We start from the raw sequence: 20,585 nt of genomic DNA on the forward strand, positions 1-20,585 counted from the left end.
CTTATGAATCATAACACTCTAGGTTTCAATATTTTAGAATACAAACTCTATTCAACAATCTATATTCACACTATCCCCTCCAACGAGTACTATTCGTATTGAAAGGCTAATGAGGAATCTAAATACATATCTTACTCTGTCTTAACTAAATGACTCCTAAGAATGAGGACATAACTTTCAACTAGATGGACTTATAACACACTAGAGGGCTCATCTCAAGCCGCTTTGCATAACTTTTGAAGTTTCTGCTAGTAAATCTGAGAGCATCATCTGGGGAGGAAATTGTAACTTAAAAATTATGTTATCTCAAGAATACAACATATATTAAGAATTTTGGGGCAACAAACGAGTAGACAAGAATTTCTAAGAGAACAACTTTACTGAACGATCTAGAGTAGAAAAAAAGAAAACTTTTCTTGAATACCTTGTAGCCTCTCGAAGAAAAGTACACACATCTCCGTATCGTTCTGCAAGGCTCTACTAGACACGATTTCAAGACACCCTAGGACACTTGAAATCTGTGCTCTGATACCAAGTTTGTAACACCTCAAAAATAGGTTTTGAGATATCACACGGTGCTTAGGGTCATAAGTTATCCCAAGCTAACCCTTCTACTGACATAAATCATGAGCAACTGAGTAAAATACATAAATCTGAACAAAATAAGTAGAAGATAACTCTTTTCTGAATATTATCAATACAATAACTCTTTTTTGAATATGATCAATACAACTGTTGGAAAATGTTTACAACTTTGCTTCATGTAAAACCAAAATTGAAATAAAAATACACAACTCTACTAACTGTCTATGAAACCTCTACTAGCATTGATTTTAGTTTGCTGGGACATGACCCCCAGCTATCCGAAATCAATACGACTGAATAAACAAAGCACATAACATATATAAATCTAACCAAAGTCCCCAAAGTTGGAGGACTCATCATCTTGCTGGCTAGAATCTGTAACTGTCTGAATCTGAATGTGCATACTAAAACTTGTACCTACATAATGAGACAATGTAGCACATAGACATATATGTGGATAAGTACTTTGAGGATGTACTGAATATATGGGGGTGAATGCATAAGTAAAAAACCATATCTCATAATCGTTATTTATAAAACAATGCATGCTAAATGTAAGTGACTCACATAAGCTGGAATATCTAAAATACTAAAATATGTAGCAATAAGAAGTGAAACATTCTTTATAAATCTCGTGAGCCACAACATTTAGTTTTAAAAGTTGTACTTGTATTCTCTCTTTAAATCATACTATCTAAGTGTGCAAAGGTCTCACTCTTAAATCTAAAATATAAAAGCTGAAGTCTGAAGCTACTATATTTCTTTAAAATAAAATTTGAGTATAACTTGTGAGCCTTTACACTTAGTTTTCTAAAATCTTTTCTATTATGGAAAACACTTTATTTGAAGGGAGGTTTCCTTAACCAACATAAACCATGTGAGCTACATGGATTCCAACATCTTATCCTCCTAAGAAAGAAACCTCACATTGGGAAGAGGTGACATACTCTTGCCAGGGGGTATAACCGCAACTCAAGTGATCATAACTCTGCCTCTATGGGCACTTAAATTCTCAATCCTACGGTGGCACATAGTTCTGGGGTATGCAACTGTATTAACGTACCCATCACGATGCTAAATACTGCTCCCTTAAATTAGCTATGCTCATTTCATGGAAATCCACATTAAAACTTGCATAAGGGTTTCTTCTGAAACCAGTTATGCATTTAACATTTATCTGAATAACTCTATAAAGTGGATTCCAAAACTCATTCGGAGGATCAAAAGATCAAATACTGTTTATATAATTGAATATAAATATCTCAAACTCATGTAAATGCATGGAATAACATCATGCTTTGCAAGATTCTTAAAACTTTTCAATAATATTAATATGATAACTTCAAATCATAATCTCAAGCTCAATTCAATGAAAAAACTATAAGCAATATCTCGAATCATGCTCATGTTATTCAAATCATAAAAGAATACTCTTTAACTCAAAACAAACATGGGATTTTATAATTCAATCATATTATACTCAAAAATCATTAATAAGATACTTTGGGTGTAAACCCAATTTCAAATCATAAGAAATTCGTTGAAAAATATAATTTTGGGCACAAGGACGAAAGAATTATCCTTGTTCAAACCCCTCATACCTTAATAGTATGGATTTTCTAATTTGACTTTGAAACCCTTGGAGATGATCTTGAAAGCTTTTCTTGGGATTCTTGAATTGGGGAACTAAATTCTTGGTTTTTCTTGAAGAAATTGTTATGGAGTCTTAAACTTCTTGAATTCTTATGTTCTTGAGAGAAAAAGCTTGAAAATCATTCATAGGGGAAAGGAGAGGGTTTTTATGTGAGAAAAATTAAGGAAGATGGGCAAGCAATGCCCTTTTTGATGCTATAAATTGTCCCTTAGACGTTTGGAGTAGAGAGGAAAGGCCAAAGTGTCCCTAGACCCTTAAGAAGCTTAAACTATGCGGGAATATTCCCCGCATCATAACCACTAGTTGGGTTAAGTATCCCTCGTTATGCGACCCCTATTTTGGTCAAGCAGACCTCGCGTCATGGGTTATCGCAACCCCTTACTGCCTCACATGGCATAACTTTTGACTCGGGTATCGGATTTTAGCAAAATTAGTATCATTGGAAAGCTAATTTGATTATCTACAATTTCATGGGTATTGAGATGAAAAAATCCATGTACATAAAAATTTATACATATTCAAAGTTAACCCTTGCAGAATCGACTAGGAGGATTTAACCAAATCATAGTCTCTTAGCTTAACTTTTCTCTAAGTGCTTACTATGAACATTTTTCACCTTGAGTGCTCTTCATACACTAGTTTAATGATCATAAAGCTTATATCCACATAGGAATCATTTGTATTAGAGCTTAAATGTGTAGGAACGATGGTTAGAATTCTAGTAAGAAAATACAAAGTATTACAGTATTTCTCTCTTTTGTAGTGTTTTCTTCCTTTTTATTTATTCCCACAGTGGTTGATTTGTGTTGACTATGAACTGGATGATCACCCGTACTTTATAAGATCAAAAAAATGATCAAATACCAATTTGACTAATTTGGGTACACCTGATAGCTTAGGAATTAGCATCATCCCAAGAAGTAAACCCAAGACTTTAAAGGAGAGGGATGCAATCCTTCGTGATAAACATATAGTTCATATGATACAATAAATGGCCGATATGCAAAGTAAAATCGATCGACTTCAAAACCTTACCAAACTATCGATTAGCATGAATACTCCACTTCTTGAAAATGGAACAAGTACCACTGTTCCATTTTCTTTTCCACCTGCTTATTCTCCTGCCTCCTAACACTTCCCACCAAATCCCTTACTCCACTAAAACAACCCCATTTTTGTTATATCTCCCATTAACCCATAAGAAAAAACCCACAATAAGTCGACTCGCGACAAACAAACCTGTTACCCTTCACGACTCCTTATGTTTCTCAAGCTCCACTTACCCAAACTTTACATATGCAAACTACCCCACTTGCCAGAACTGCCCTAGTCATAAAAAAACACCAAGTGGCCCCACATATATCAGTGGCACATGTTGCAATTCTTAACACACAATATATTCCACAAGTATATATAATAGGAGCTCAACCCTTTGCTATCTCAATGCCAACTATGTAATAAGTTGATCCTTATGAAAAGATAAAGAGAGAGAGGCAAGGTCCAAAGTAGATGAAAATATAGCAAAGAAGATTCATAGTTTAAAGAAAACATGTAAAATTATCCAATAACAGAAAGGATGTAAAGGACTTGAGTATGAAGATTTATGTGTTCATCCAAATGTTGAGTTGTTGGTAGGGTATAAGGTGCCAAAATTTGATATGTTTGATGGAAAAAGGAATCCTAAAGCTTATTTAATGTCGTATTGTGACAAGCTAGTGGAAGAAGGGAAGGATGAGGCCATTAGAATGAAGTTTTTCATAAAGAGTATAATGGGAGAAGCTCTAGATTAGTACATGATCCAAAACCCACAGAAATAGCATAGTCGGAATGCCTTAGCATAAGAATTTATAGATAGGTTCGGGTTAAATACAAAAGTTATCCCACATCGATTCTACTTGATGAAGATGGAGAAGAAATTGATAGATCCCTTTAAAGAATATTCCATGTGGTGGAAAGAAAATGTCATAAAAGTTCAACCTCTAATGGCGAGAAGTGAGATGACTTCTCTTTTTGGGCAGTCTCAAAAATATGTGATGTATTATGACAGGTTAATAAGCGTTGTTTAATAAAAGATCTCTGAGATTTTTAGGATAGGAGAATTTGTTAAAAAAAAAAGGTATTAAAATGGGGAGAATCACTAATCTATCAGCTTTACAAGTGACAAGTAAGGCAAAGCAGTTTGATCCAATTGGGGGAGTGACTAAAAAGAAAAAGGATGGAGTTTCTATTGTTATGAACATTCAAGAAAAAAAACCGAACCAAATGTTAACATACCAAAATCCACCACCTCAGCCTTCCTACTATAACTAATATGCCCAAACTCCTTATCTATATTACCAACCTTTACCTCCTTTATATCCAGTTTATGCCACCCATCCAGCATATTGCCCATCTCGGCCACCATCCTATCAAAATACACTACAATATCAACCTACCTATCCACCTCAAACTTACTAGAAACCACAAAATAGCCCTTCAAATTCACCCATACCTCACCCAAACTATGAAAAAAGGCCAACCAAAACCTATACACCTCTAGCTGAACACTTGTCCCAACTATATAAAAGATAAAGAGCTACAAGAGTACTCCAGCTGATCCAAGGTAGAATTCCCAATACCCTGCTGGAATGGTATGATGGGACAAAGCATTTTGTTTATCACTCTGAGGTTGCTAGTTATGAGACTGAGAATTGTCTTACTCTCAAGGATAAGATTGAGCCACTAATAAAAAAAAGAGTTATTCAGCTCAAAAGGGCTCCCCCCAATGTGAATAATAATCCCTTGCCAAATCATGCAGGTGCCCATGTAAACATGATCACCATTGATGAAAAATGTAATTTGGAAGGAACTATCATATCAGCCACTGATAAGGAAATGGTTGAAACATCAACTTTCACTACACCTACAATTACAGTATAGATGTGAGCGCTAATTAAAGTAGAAGTTCTTATTTCCAGGCCTACGATCATGGATTTAGTTTCTCAAACACCTTCAGACACTAAAGCAGTTCCTTGGAATTACTCAACTGATACAAAGAACAGAGGAAAGGTAAAATTAGTTATCAAAGCTATTTCTGTAGAAATAATAAGATCTGGGTGTTTTTATATCCCTAAAGGAGTTGTGCGAGGAGTGCCAAATAAGGAGAATAGTAAAAAAAAGGGTCGTGACAGAGGCTGAGGTAGATGATTTTTAGAGAAAAATACCGACTAAGGAGTATTCTATTATGGAACGGCTAAAGAAAACTCTTGCCCAAATCTTCTTATTGTCATTATTGATGAATTTTTCAACTCATAGAAGCGCTCTGGTGAAGGTGTTGAATGAAGCTTAAGTGTCAAATGACATGACTAGCGATAATCTTTCAGCTCTAGTGGGATAAGTTCTGAAAGCTAATATAGTCTCTTTTCATAAAGATGAGTTATCGCCTGAGGGACTGGGGCATAATAGAGCATTGAACATCACTGTCAGGTGTAGGGACAAGTTCATTTCTAAAGTTCTTATTGATAATGGCTCAGCTGTTAACATCTGCCCTTATACTACTCTTCGGGCTTTGGGAATTGACATTACGAAAGTTCGTGAATGTAATGTGAGGGTTAAAGGATTTGATGGGACTCAAAGAGGAGTCATTGTAAAAATTTATTTGACAATACAAATTGGACTTGTGCATTTCACCATGGAAATTCAAGTGTTGGATATACCTACTAGTTACAATTTTTTACTTGGAAGACCGTGGATTTACAATGTTGGCGTAGTCCCTTCTACCCTGCGCCAGACTTTAAAATTTATTTAGGATTATCATGATATTATGATTAATGGAGAGAAAAATAGTTCTATCTAGCAGGAGAACTTAGTCCCTATCATTGAACGTGTGAAAAAAATAAACAAATCTATTTTTAAGGAAATCATGTGTAGTACTCAGGTAGAAAGGTTAAAGTTTCCACGAGAACTTATGATAGTGGCCATGGAAATGTTGAAGAATGGTTTTGTTCCTGGTCAAGGTATTGGTTTCAACTTGGATTGAATACTAAACCCAATTTAATTATTCAGACAGAAGAGCATTTTTGGTCTTGGATATGAGCCCACTCCTGAAGAAGTCTCATCATCTAATATCAAAAGAAAAGGTGACATTCTTCTACCAAAGACTGTCCCACTCCTGAATCAATCATTTTTTAAAGAGTTTGTTTCCCAAGTATCATAAGAAAATATTGAAGAAGACCTCATTGAAGGAGTCAAAAACTTGTTCATTATTGAAGAAGAAGCTGAGTGCATAGTGATTCTAGAAGATTGTATTGAGACCCTAACTATCTGGGATGCTGAGCCTGGAGATGCTTTGAACAATTGGACTTGTAACCCATCCTCGGTTCTTCGTGAATCTTGGTAGATGATTGTATTATTATTAATGATACAACACGATTCAAAATTGAAGTCTAAATTGTGTTTATGAATTTATGTGTTTTGCCTCCACTTTTGAAAGCTTAAATGCCAAATCCAAACTATGTTTTACTTCTTTTATTTTGAATCGTCTTTATTAATTTATTTTATTTTTGTCCCTTTTCATCAAGCAAACTAACAAATTTGCCAATACTATGAATGTGACATGTTATGAAATAAGCAAAACAATTCCAAATAGCGAACATGACTTTGCAGAATGTGAAGAAGACACGATATCTGAAGAGTTGACTAAGGAATTTGGATATTTTGAAAATAACGAAAACCTAAATTTGGATGAAACTGAAATGATAAACTTGGGGAACTCAGATTTCATATGAGAAACAAGGATTAGCGTTCATTTGACTCCGTCCCAAAAAAATGAATTAATTGATATTTTGAAGCAATATAAAAATGTGTTTGCATGTTCATATGATGATAGGCTGGATTTAAGCACAGCTCTTGTTTCACATAGGTTGCCAATTGATCCATCTTGCCCTCTCATAAAGCAAAAAACCAAGAAAAATGAAGCCTAATTTGTGTTTAAAAGTTAAGGAAGAAGTCTACAAGCAATTCGATGCCAACATCATTCGAGTCATGAAGCATCCCACTTGGTTGGCCAACATTGTACCAGTGCCAAATAAAGATGGAAATATCAAAGTATGTGTGGAAAGATAATTTTCCTCTCCCAAATATTCATATAATCATTGATAATTGTGTAAAGCATGAGTTGCAGTCCTTTGTTGATTGCTTTGCAAGGTACCATCAGATCCTTATGAATGAAGAAGATGTTGAGAAAATTGCATTCATCATACCTTGGAGAGTATACTGTTATCGGGTGATGTCTTTGGTATACTGTTATTGGGTGATGTCTTTGGGACTCAAGAATGTAGGGGCAACTTATATGAGGTCCATGACTACCATTTTTCATGACATGATCCACAAAAAAAATAAAGTTTATGTAGATGATGTCATTATCAATTTGCAAAAGGGATAGGATCACTTAACAGATTTTAAGAAGTTCTTCGACAGGTTGAGGTGGTATGATCTAAAACTGAATCCCGTAAAATGTGCATTTGGTGTCCCTAGTGGGAAGCTATTAGGTTTCATCATGAGTAGGAAAGGCATAGAATTGGATCCTTCAAAAATAAAGGCTATCTAAGACTTGCCTCCTCCAAGAAGTCGAAAGGACGTGATGAGTTTCCAGGGTCGACTCAATTACATCAATCGATTTATTACACAATCTATAGTGATTTGTGAATCGATATTCAAGCTGTTGAGAAAGGATGTTGCTACCAGGTGGACAGAAGATTACCAAAACACTTTTGATAGAATCAAGGAGTATTTATCTAATCCACCCATTTTGGTGCCCCAAAAACCTGGAAGAACATTGTTTCTATATTTGTCTGTATAAGACAATGCATTTGGGTGTGTTTTAGGACAATATGATAAAATCAGAAAGAGGGAGCAAGCTATCTATTACTTGAGTAAGAAGTTCACGCCTTATGAAGCCCTATATACATTATTGGAGCATACATTTTATGCCTTGACTTGGATCACACAAAATCTAAGGCATTACTTTTGTGTGTATACCACTTTTCTCATCTCTAGGATGGATCTGCTCAAGTATATCTTTCAGAAGCCCATGTCTACCGGGAAGCTAGTAAAGTGTAAAATTTTGCTTAGTGAATTTGACATTATTTATGTTACTCAAAAGGCGGTCAAAGGACAAGCATTAGTCGGCCATCTTGCTGAAAACCCTATAGATGAAGAGTACAAGCCTCTTAAAACTTATTTTCCAGATGAAGAAGTTTTATTTATTGGAGAAGATATATCAGAAGAATATCCTATTTGGAGAATGTTCTTAGATGGGGCTACAAACTTCAAAGGAGTTGGTATTAGGTCAGTACTAATTTCATAATCAAGACCGCATTACCCAATCTCAACAAAGCTCAGGTTTCCATGCACTAACAAAATGACAGAGTACGAGGCTTGAATTTTTTCTCTTAGACTGGCTGCTGATATGAACATACAGTAACTCTTGGTTATAGGGGATTCAGATTTAGTGGTTCACCAAGTACAAGGCAAATGGAGTGTCAAGAACGTGAAGTTTCTTACATATTTGGAGTCTGTGAAAGAGTTGTGCAAGATGTTCATCAAGGTTGAATTTAAATATGTCTCGAGAACTCAGAATGAGTTAGCAAATGCAATGGCGACTTTGTCATTTATGATTTAACATCCAGACAAGAATCTCATAGATCCTATCAAGATGAATATATAGCACCAACCGACCTACTATTTTCAAGTAGATGAGGAGCCGGTCAGAAAAACATGGTACTACGACATTAAGAGGTATCTAAAGGAAGGAGACTATGCAGAAGGAATAACCAATATTCAAAAAAAACACTTTAGAGATTGGAAATCACTTTTTCCTAAATGGATAAATCTTTTATAGTAGTACTCTAGATTTAGGATTGTTAAGGTGCGTCGACACTCAGGAGGCGATCTGATTAGTTAAAGAAATACATGGGGGCATGTGTGGGTCACATATGAATGGTTTTGTTTAAGAAAAGAACATTCTTTGAGCTGGTTATTTCTGGATGACAATGGAAATAGATTGCATTTGCTTTGTGCAAAGATGTCATTAGTGTCATATTCATAGTAATTTGACTCATGTTCCACCAAATGAAATCAATATGATGAGTTCTCCCTGGTCCTTTACAGCTTGGGGCATGGATATCATCGGTCTTATTAAGCCAGCTAAATCAAATAAACATGGTTCATCTTGGTGGCTATTAATTACTTTACCAAATGGGTAAAAGTCTCTTCATACAAGTCGGTAACAAAGGAAGTGGCGATAAATTTTGTCCGCAATAACATTATTTGTCAATATGGAGTCCCTGAGTCAATTATAATAGATAATAAAGCTAATCACAATAGTGGCTTAATGCGCGAGATATATGAGAAGTTTAAGATTACTCATCGTAAATCCACCCCTTACCGTCCTTAGACGAATAGAGTAGTTGAGGCCACCAGCAAGAACATCAAATGGATATTATGGGAGATGATTAATAGCTACAAGTATTGGCATGAGAATTTACCATCTTTTCTCCTCGACTATTGCATCACTATTAGGACTTCTGCTGGAGCAATGCCTTGTCTGCTGGTTTATGAAATGAAAGCAGTGTTACCCACAGAAGTAGAGATACCATCCTTGAGAATCATTCAGGAAGATGAGTTGAATAATTCCAAATGGATTCAAAATTGATATAAGCAATTGATGCAAATTGATGAAAAGAGGATGAATGTAGTTTGTCATAGTCAGCTTTATTGGAATAGAATAGCCAAAACTTTCAATAAAAAGGTAAGACTGAGACAATTCAAACTGGGAAAATTGGTGTAAAGAGTATATTTCCACACCATAGAGAAGCTAACGGAAAATTAGCACCCAGCTGGAAAGGGCCTTACATCTTTCACCGAGTACTAATAGGCGGAGCATTGATCCTAGCAGAAATGGATGGTGAAGTGTGGCTGAAAGCTAACTATGCAGATGTTGTTAAGCGATACTATGTTTAGAAGTCTTTACTTATTTTTTTGTAATGTTCCTCTTTCTATGTAATGAAACTACGAATGACCTAGTTCCTTCTAGGGAATACGTAGGAAGCCCACATCAGGTTTGGTCTCTTAACTAGAAATTTACAAAAAATCCCTATTTACTTGTAATGAGAACTATGGTTAACCTGATTTCCTAGGCGGATACGTAGGCGGCCACATCGGCCTCGGTTACATTAGATAAAAAATTCAAATTTCCCTTTTTTTATTTCATATTTAATGAACTACGTTTGTCCTAATTCTTGTGGGATATGTAGGAAATCCATGGAGGGTTCATCCCCTTAGTTTTTAATTTTTTAAGCTTATTTCATGAACTACGTGTAGCCTGATTTCCTTGTCAGGATTATGTAGGCAGCTTATACAAGGCTCAGTTTCATTATTACGGAATGTCAACATTTCTCTCAAGTCAAAACTAGGAAAGTTTTAAGGGCATCATTTCAATAAAAAGTTTGAGGAGACATCAAAACATATTGAAGAATGTGGGTTCAACCAAATAATTGAAGGAAAAAGGGACAATCGCTTCGGATAAACAATGTTTGCATTGTTTCACAATATGTCACAATTTAAAAGTTTGGTAGAATTTCTTTTTACTATGCACATTTGCATATTTTATTTACCAAGTTATTTATCACTCTTGTTTATATTTTATTTTTAACAATTTTCAATCAAATATTTTTTATAATCTATCGGCCGAGATTTGTAATAGATGGGGTTATGAGTTCAAGCAAAGCTGGAAGTCCGAAGTATCGAGAGCCAGACCTTCAAAGTCAACTCCAATCAACCATCCCTCCTAAACTTACAAACTTTTCTTTGGATGCAAGTTCTACAGATTAGCAGAAGTTAAAAGTTAAGGACATTGCAGTCTTGTAAGGATTACACCTCAAACGATTTGGATTTCTTTAAAGCATTTTAGGAGAAATTATGCCTTTGTAATGAAATTGATTTTTAAAATCATAAATTAAATTATTTTGAAGATTGATAAAGATTTCAAACGCACTACACATAACTTTTGTCTGGTCTATTTAATGCCTTTAAAATTATTGTACAAATATTTTAAATACTTAAAATGCACAATACATGACTTTCAATTGCTTGCATGTATGTTCTAAAATGCACCGCACTTGCACTGTACAAATACTTTAAAATATGTTAAATGCATTGCACATGACTTTAATGGCTTTGCACAAGCACAAACGCATTGAACAATCGCCTTAAATTACTTGAAAATGCACAATACAAGGCTTTCAGTTACTTTGCACCACATATGCACAACACAGATGGTTTAAAATATTTTAGAATACATTGCACATAGCTTTAATGGCTCTGCATAAGCACAAACGCACTGCACAATTGCTTTAAGTTATTTTGCACTATGCATGGCTTTCATTTTCTTCTATAGCAACACACAATTACTTTCTAGTGCATCAAAGAAAGGCTTTATAGAAATCCACTGCTTGCAAAAGTTATTTTTCATAAATCATTGGCTTAGGAAAAAGCCTTCATCCATCAATCATTTGGCTGAAAATGTCTCATCTTCATAACTTACTTAGTTTAAGGCCTCATTTTTCATCGCTGAAAGGCATCATTCTTATGAATCATTGGCTTAAACTTCTTTTTTTATAAGCTTTGTTTCTAGCTTGCAAGACCACATTTGCATAAACTAACACCGAAGAGGCGTTATTTTCATTAATTCACTAAATACATTTACTATTTATGTATTAATTTTTTTATCTAGCTTAGGTTTCACAGGAGCCTTAGCACAAATGTGGAGCTATTTCTTAGCAGCGAACTCGGTCAATTTATTGGGAATGAGGACCAGACTCCCAACAAAGATCAAGACTTTACCTTGAACATCAAATGACCCAACTCTCAAATATCTTACTTACATCGACACCTCAATGATCAAAATTCCTGAATCAATATACTTAGTATCATCATAATTCTACACTAAGACAATCTTTGTAAGCTCTTGTCTATCTTCTTTTCCTAATTTACAAGTATTACAAGTCTTGAACTACATATGGCCTGATTCTTCGTAAATATCCTCCTAGATCCTGTCAGCTGGTACAAAATTAGGTTACTAGTCAACTTCTTTATCTAAGAACTCTTTCATCATTTTCAAACAAAGAGGGACAGCTATTGACACTCAATTTTTTTCCATTTTCTTTCATGTCATCTCTTTGCGCTTCTAATAATTTTGCTAACTTAAAACAATGCATGTATGTTATTTCTATAGTTAGGAGTTTATACCAGTCCTGCCACCATTTATATTTTAAATTAAAAATCATCAAAATCATTTTATTATTATTATTATTATTATTATTATTATTATTATTATTATTATTATATTTTTATTTGTTACCATTTTTGTTATATTTTTATCGTCGCATTCCCTGTAAAATTTTGCATAAGGCATTATATTTATTTATTTATTATTTTAACTAAATAAATATATTTTTTGGTTTCCTTCTTTATAAATATTATCGTTCAATTCCAAATTTATCATGCAACTTTGCTTAAATATTTATATTTTAATATCAAATAATTTTTGTCATTTATTTAGATATTTATAATATGTTCTTGTTAAAAGTGTTACTTAAATTAATTTAGAAAGCCCAAAGAACATAGAAAGAAAGTATTTAAATCATCCCATTTTATAATATTCTTGCAATTTGACCTAATTTCATGATCTGATTTATGAAGCCCATCTTTTCTCTTCCCTTTTCCACCTCAGCACCATTTGTAAGCCATGTTTGTGCCACATAAGGTGCCAAGAGGTCATGACACACATCAAACACATGCTTATTGCCCATCTTTCACACATTAAATATGTTTGGCACCTCTTTTGCTATGTGTCTTTGTGTTATTGGTTGGTCAAATTCAATTGATTCCCAACTATAGAAAACTTTCTATTTTATCCTCACTTATTCTACCTAAAATACCCGCAATTACCCACAAAATCTTAAAAATTAATCCTAGATGTCTTCTCTTTACATACACCTCTCCTCTTTACGCCTCAACGTCTCCTTTTACTCTTCAAGCAAAATTGTAGACTCCTTTCACCATGGCTAAAATTTGTTTATCCACTCTCATGTGATGGACATATCAACCACGTGAGGGACCAAATCCATCCAAATTTACAGCTTCCAACTCTAACGTCATGGTTGACTGGAATTTGAAATTTAAAACTCAAGATCTCATCTAAAACTTGAAGCCCTAATTTTTCTATATAAATATTTGTTTTTGGGATCCATTTGGGACAAGGTTTTTGACTACCATTTCCCCTAAAAGCCTCGGGAACAATTTTTACTCTTACAAAAATACAAAACTTGTAACTGCCTTACACCATTACAACTATTGATTTTTTGCTTTAAAACGTTTAGTTCTTGTATTCGCATCTGATCTTTAACTTTCAAGTGCATTTTGATATCATCGTCATTAGATTTTGAGCCTGAGGCATTAATTGAAACACCCTCATTCACTGATCCACAACTGATTAAAGTGACAAAGTTACCTGTTAATTCCCTTGCCAAAATCCTGTGCTTTTCCTTCAATATTTTGCCTTGAAAGTCATTTGTATTTTCTTGATTCCACTCCTGTTGCTAGGTGAGTTTGTTTTAGCTTGTATTTTTGCTTTAATCTAAATGCTAGAACAAGTATTCTAAGAAGCATGGATGTGAAAAGTGTATTTTAGTAACATAGTGGTTTGTTTGTTTATAGCTACTTGTTGCTTATATTTTATTATTATTCTTCCTTTTGACATCACTAAACATCATTTAACCTTTTAATCCTTTTTCTTTTAATTTGCATGAACACTTTAGAGCAAAAATGGAGTCTCGGTTTGAGATTCTCACAAAATTGAGACTTGGCAATCAATCATACTTGCATATCCGCCCTACGAGCTCTCTCTTAGCCTTCGAACATATATTCATATTCAAACAAGTGAATAAGGAAGAAAAAAAGGAGGACCTAAAACATTGCATTCCTCTTTTTCCATATTTTTGCTCCACCACATCCGCACTAAGTGACATAGGAGCGGCATACCACTCTCATTCCTCCTTTCGTTACTCGTTATTGATTCTATTATTATGTTTATTAAGTTTATTTGTTTATTTATTCACGTTCTTACTTTTATTTCCATTGATTTTATTGATAGGAAATTAGGACTAGAACATTTGAACTTTAGAAAAAATAATCTGCTATGTATAATCTCTAACTTAGTAACTAACTTTGCCGTGCGATGCCTTTAATGTTTAGAAAGATTTAATGGCGAAGACGTTAGAGGATCTAGTTGCCTTTGAAGTTTTTAATCATAATTTTTCTTTTAATTTGAACCAATGCTAATTTCTCACAAGTTAGTATTTTATCCTTAGAGCCATTTTTAAATAATTTTGATAAAATTTTTTAGTCAGACTAAAATCTCTTCTTTAAATTGGCAGCTTTGCCTATTTTATTTAAAATATAATCAAATGTTGGATTCAGTGAATTTTCTCAATGTGACTCTTTTAATCTCTTTAGGAGTTTAAATAATTAATTTTATATTATCATCTTTCGATAACAAATCACTAAGTATTGAATTAGTGGTTATTTTGTTAATATGACCAAATTTTGAAGATTGATTTACATAAGGAAAAGGAGAATTATTATGCTTTAAGATTTTTGCCCTTTAAAAATATAGAAGATTATGTAACTATTTTTAAAACAAAAAGTGGAATGATTTGGAACCATCTTTTGATAGTGATAACGGCTCAAAAAATGACTTTTAGATGATCTCTAATTTCTAAAATTGAATAAATCTTGCAAAGTTTTAGTGAGTTGTTTAAAAATGGACGATTCTTTATTTTAGTTAAGAAACTTCTGAAGCTCTAATCATTTTCTTTACAATAATTACCTTTTAATTATTTTCTATTATAATATACTTATTTTCATAACGTGAATCCTTTTTTATAACATTTCATTATTATTATTATTAACCTAAGTTTAACCAGTCAACCGTAATTAGCGGATCATTTTGGGTGCTTAATTTCTTTCCTTTAGGATAATTAGAGCCTTACCTAGTTAAGTAGACCATTAAATAAAGTCTTTTATTCTCTTTTCAATCACATATTTTATAATAGGTGTCCTAATTCACCGTAGAATTAATTAAGTGGCGAATTCCTTTATTTTAATTCATAAGTTTTCCAATACATTGTACACTATTTTGACTTTATGTTAAAATGGGGTATAACAGTGAGCGATAAAGAAGAAGTTATTGTAGACCTCATGAGTAGGCCACTCAAGGATAAAGGTAAAAAGATAGATGAAAGTTGTGACACAAGCTTGGAGAGAAAGAAAAGGCATAGAGATAATACAACGGAGCAAAGAGATTTAAGAAAATCATTGAAAAGATCAAAGAAAGATGAAGAAAAGAGAAAGAAGAAAGTCGCAGATGAAGCAGATGGGTTGTCCACTAGCTTTACATGAGAAAGTGGGCACAGGCCAGAGCCGGTACCTATTCTTGATCCTGTCACTGAGGAAGAAACTATGTTGAGTACCTTGGTTACTGAGGGGGTTGTTGATACTATACCCGAGGCCAAGGAATCCTCGTCTAACTCGATTGATTCATAATTATAAGGGCTATTCAAGTATTCTGCTTCCTTGTACTTTACTTATGCTGCATTGAGGACAGTGCATGTTTATTTAGTGGGGGTGGGGTATTTGTTATGTGGAATAGATTACCACAGAAGTTTTTGTTGCCTATGTTCTTTTTCCTCGTGTGCTATTCTAGTAGAACCAACATGTATAGGATTTTTCTTTTGTTAATTTTGTGATTATAAATGTGTTTTGCTCTTTTAGTTAATGTTTCAAGTATTAAAGTGCCTATCATGTGTTTTGGAGAAGAATGATGTGGTAGAAAGCTATGAGGCCAAGGAATCCTCGTCTAACTCGATTGATTCATAATTATAAGGGCTATTCAAGTATTCTGCTTCCTTGTACTTTACTTATGCTGCATTGAGGACAGTGCATGTTTATTTAGTGGGGGTGGGGTATTTGTTATGTGGAATAGATTACCACAGAAGTTTTTGTTGCCTATGTTCTTTTTCCTCGTGTGCTATTCTAGTAGAACCAACATGTATAGGATTTTTCTTTTGTTAATTTTGTGATTATAAATGTGTTTTGCTCTTTTAGTTAATGTTTCAAGTATTAAAGTGCCTATCATGTGTTTTGGAGAAGAATGATGTGGTAGAAAGCTATGAACTAAGATTTATGAAAATATTTCTTTTGTCACTTAATGTACATAATTTGTGTTGATCAACAACAATAAATCTATGATTGGCATTTGAATGTTGAGCTAGAGCAAGCATGACCATGTTAATGCAAGTCCAAAAGTATATAATATGAGTACTAGTTCATTGCCAGTGTGTGTGAGGACTTGATACATTTCTTACATTATGTGTGCAGTGAGAACTTGCCCAGTTCATTTTTCTTGTGGCATTATAGCTGATGAAATAGGATAACAAGCCTCCTCTTAATTTTAGCCCACTTAGCCTTAAAATCCCTACCAAAAATATGTATTTTTTCCTTTGAACCCTTTTGAGCCAATATTTTATTTATTTATTTATTTATTTATTCAATCTCTATGATTATTATTCACTTTCTTTGATTATTAACATCTGATTTTGGCCCTAGTCCCTCCTTGGACATTGTCCACCTCAACTTAATCAAAATGCCTAAGTTGAGGGTGGCTACTGTTAGGAAGTTAATGATTCAAAGAAAGTAGTTCGATTTGTATAAATGTGTCTTATCCGGACATGATCTGTTAGGATAATGTGCACCTCAACTAACACATCAGCATAAGGTGAGGGTGGTTGATGTAGACAGTGTTCTTAAAAAAATTATAATAAATATAGGGTATTTTGAGACTACAAGAAGAAAAGTATATATTATGAAGGAAACTGAAAAAAAGTAATTATGGTGAGTAGCATTGAGGACAAAGAGGGTAAAGTCACTACCCGAAGTCACTATCCCAAAAATATTCCTCACCTGTCACCAAATCCTAATTACAAGTTGTAGAAAGTCCTGTTTTGATCCTTGCTTATCAACCATAGGCTGCATAAGATGATAAGGGAAATTTTATGGGTGTATGTTCTTTGTTTGAAATTTCTTTGCTTGAGAGAGAGTTCTATTTGTTATTCCTTAAGCTAAATGAGCAAGTGTGGTGGATTTCTTTGAATGTGAGGGAAAACTAAATTGTACTTGTCATTACTGACTCTTTGAGATTTTTCATCCATGAGTATGCATGTATTAAATTGTAGAGTAATGTCAAACATGGATCCATGTGTTTTGAGATTTCACGAGTAAGGTGCAAATTAAGTGGTTGCTTAATACGTAGACCAACAGCTAAATACTAGTCATTGTTCTTGGTACACAAATGATGTGGTGTTAAGTTCCTTGAGGATAAGCAATTGTCTTAAGTTGAGGGTGTTGATGTTCCGATATTTGATGGAATATTTTATACCATTTACAAGGGATAATTGTATGTTTTTAACTATTAAAGTATTTGATGTTGGGTTTTACTTGTTCTCAGTAAACTGACTCAGAAGGAAGAACAACTTGAAAAAGTGGACACTAATAGCATATAACAGTTCAACAGATGAACTGTCACCAGGTCAATGGATTGTCAGTCGGACCGTCAACCTAAAGTAGAGTAACTCACATATTGGATTTCAGCGATGGTCTAACTGACAACCATCAGACTATTGATGGACTATCAGACTATTGACAGACCATCATTGTGTTCGTCAGGCTAAAGCAGAATTGAAGTCATCAAGGATCCCTGTGACGAATCGGGTGGCAGACCATCAGGCTCGCGATGGATCGTCACATTAACCGACAGGTTGCCGAAACAAAATCTGCCCAAACTCAAGAAATTTTGACGGTCTGATAGATGAACCGTCACTTCAGTGATGGACCGTCTACTTAACCGTCAATTGATGATGCAGTAGTTTCTATTTGAATTTTAAACTCCCACTTTCTAGGAGCCTATAAATACCCAGCTTAGTGTTAGATTAGGTATCTTTGGCTATTGAAAAAGAATTGTAACACAGAATTCACTGAGAAACAAGTTAACAATTTGGGATTTTTATTTTATTCACTATCAATTAAGAGTTGGAACAATCTCTTATAATTTTGTAAATCTTTCTGAATTATTTATGAAATACACATTGGAATGTCTTTCTTTAATTATGTGTGGCTAAAACTCCCATAACTAAGGTTATGGGAGCCTTGGTGTGATTCATTGTTAGGGTTGTGGGAATGATTGAATTTCAAAGATAAATGTAATTGCATAACTTTCTCTTCAGTTTAATGATCCTTCTTGGTTGCAAACTTGAGAGATGTTTCCATAGACACCACTTGTTTGAGTAGAAAGGTTAGTGTTAGGAAATGAGAAAAGTTACAAGAAAATCAGAGTAATTAAATTTTGGTTTCATGGTTGATGCCTTAACAGGATCAGCTTCTTGAGGATTTAATTGATTCATCCAACTCACCTTTTAGGTTCAAAAAAATTAAAGTGTAACCATCTTTTAGGGTTGAAAAACAATTAGATGGATTTTACTGCACAATTAACCTTGCAATTGGACTTATTAAATAGGGATTTCAAATAGCCCGCAACCCTTATTGTTGAAACACCTTGGTGACCATAATCCTAGTTTACTGAATCTCACTGATTTTATTTTGAAAATTAATCACTAGTTCATACACTGAGTAAACTCTCAACAACCTTTGTTAGTAACATAAACCCCCTTTATTCAAAAACTTTTGATTAACAGTCTATGAATAATTATAAGACTTAGTTAACACCATAATCCCTGAGGGATTCGACCCCAACCTAGTTGGGTTATATATTTGATAACGATAACTTACACTCTTTTAGGAGAGTCATAATTTGGGTGTATCATGTGGTCATTTGCATTAAGGTTTTTGTGATGAGTTAAGGGACAGGTGCTTCAGTTGTGGTCAGCCAGGGAATATGTTTAAAAACTATCCTGTTGGTAAGGTTGCCTCTAGGGAGAATAAGATTTCGGTTTTATCTTTCTTATCTCCAGTACCAAAGGGTGCCCTCTAGTTTTGACATTGGTCGAAACCATCTTTATGCACTCACTACCCGATAAGCGACTGAGACATCGCCTGATGTCGTGACTGGTATGCTGCAACTCTTTTCTCATAATGTGTATTATTTACTTGATCCGGGGTCCACTCTCTCTTATGTGACCTCATAGGTGGCTATGTCCATTGGTTTTGGTCTGGAGTGTATTTCGTACCCTTTTTCTTTTTCTACCCTAGTAGGTGACTCTGTGATTGCTAAAAGAGTCTATAGGGGGTGGTATCTATTAGTAGTAACGAGACTTTGGTGGATTTGTACGAATTATACATGGTTGATTTTAATGTCATTTGGGGGATGGATTGGTTCCACTCGTGCTATGTGTCCCTAGATTGTCGGGCCCGTAGGGTTGTCTTTAAATTTCCTAATGAGTCAATTATTGAATGGGAAGGTAGTTCCCTAACTCCTAAGTGGGAGTTTATACCATATCTTAGAACTCGGAGATTTATCTCCAAAGGTTATCTCTATCACTTAGTCTGGGTTAAAGATTCTAACTTGGAGGTCCTTCATTGCATTCGGTTCCAGAAGTGAATGAATTTTCTAAGATCTTTCCTAATGACCTTCCTGGTGTTCCTTCGGATAGGGAAATTGAGTTTAGGATTGATCTTATTCCGGACACTCATTGATGTTTTGGCATTTTATGGAATGTTTTGTACCTTTTATAGGGGATAATTGTATCTTTTAAGCAACTATTGAAGTATTTGATGCTGGGTTTTACTTTTTCTCAGGAAATTTACTCAGAAGGAAGAACAACTTGGAAAATGGGCATTAATAGCATGTGACGGTTCCATTTACGAACCGATAGTCTATCGACAGACCATTGATGTGGCCGTCAACCTCAAACAGAATGATGAATACACTAGAAGGCAGCGCCAATTAGACCGTTGTTGTGCTCATTAGACTAAAATCGAATGGAAGTCATTAGGGTACCATTGATGTACTGGTTGATGGATCGTTAGGATCGCGATGGACCGTCGTCCTGGCTATCAGGTTACTGAAACAAAACCTGCTCAGACTCAAGATACAGTGACAGCTTAATCAACAGACCGTCACTTCAGCAATGGACCGTTAGTTTAGCCATCATCTGACGATACGGCAGCTTTTATTTGAATTTTAAATTTCCACTTTCTTGGAGACTATAAATTCCCAGCTTAGGGTTAGATTAGG

Source organism: Capsicum annuum, chromosome 10 (assembly GCF_002878395.1).
Source record: "Capsicum annuum cultivar UCD-10X-F1 chromosome 10, UCD10Xv1.1, whole genome shotgun sequence".
Classification (NCBI taxonomy): Eukaryota; Viridiplantae; Streptophyta; class Magnoliopsida; order Solanales; family Solanaceae; genus Capsicum; species Capsicum annuum.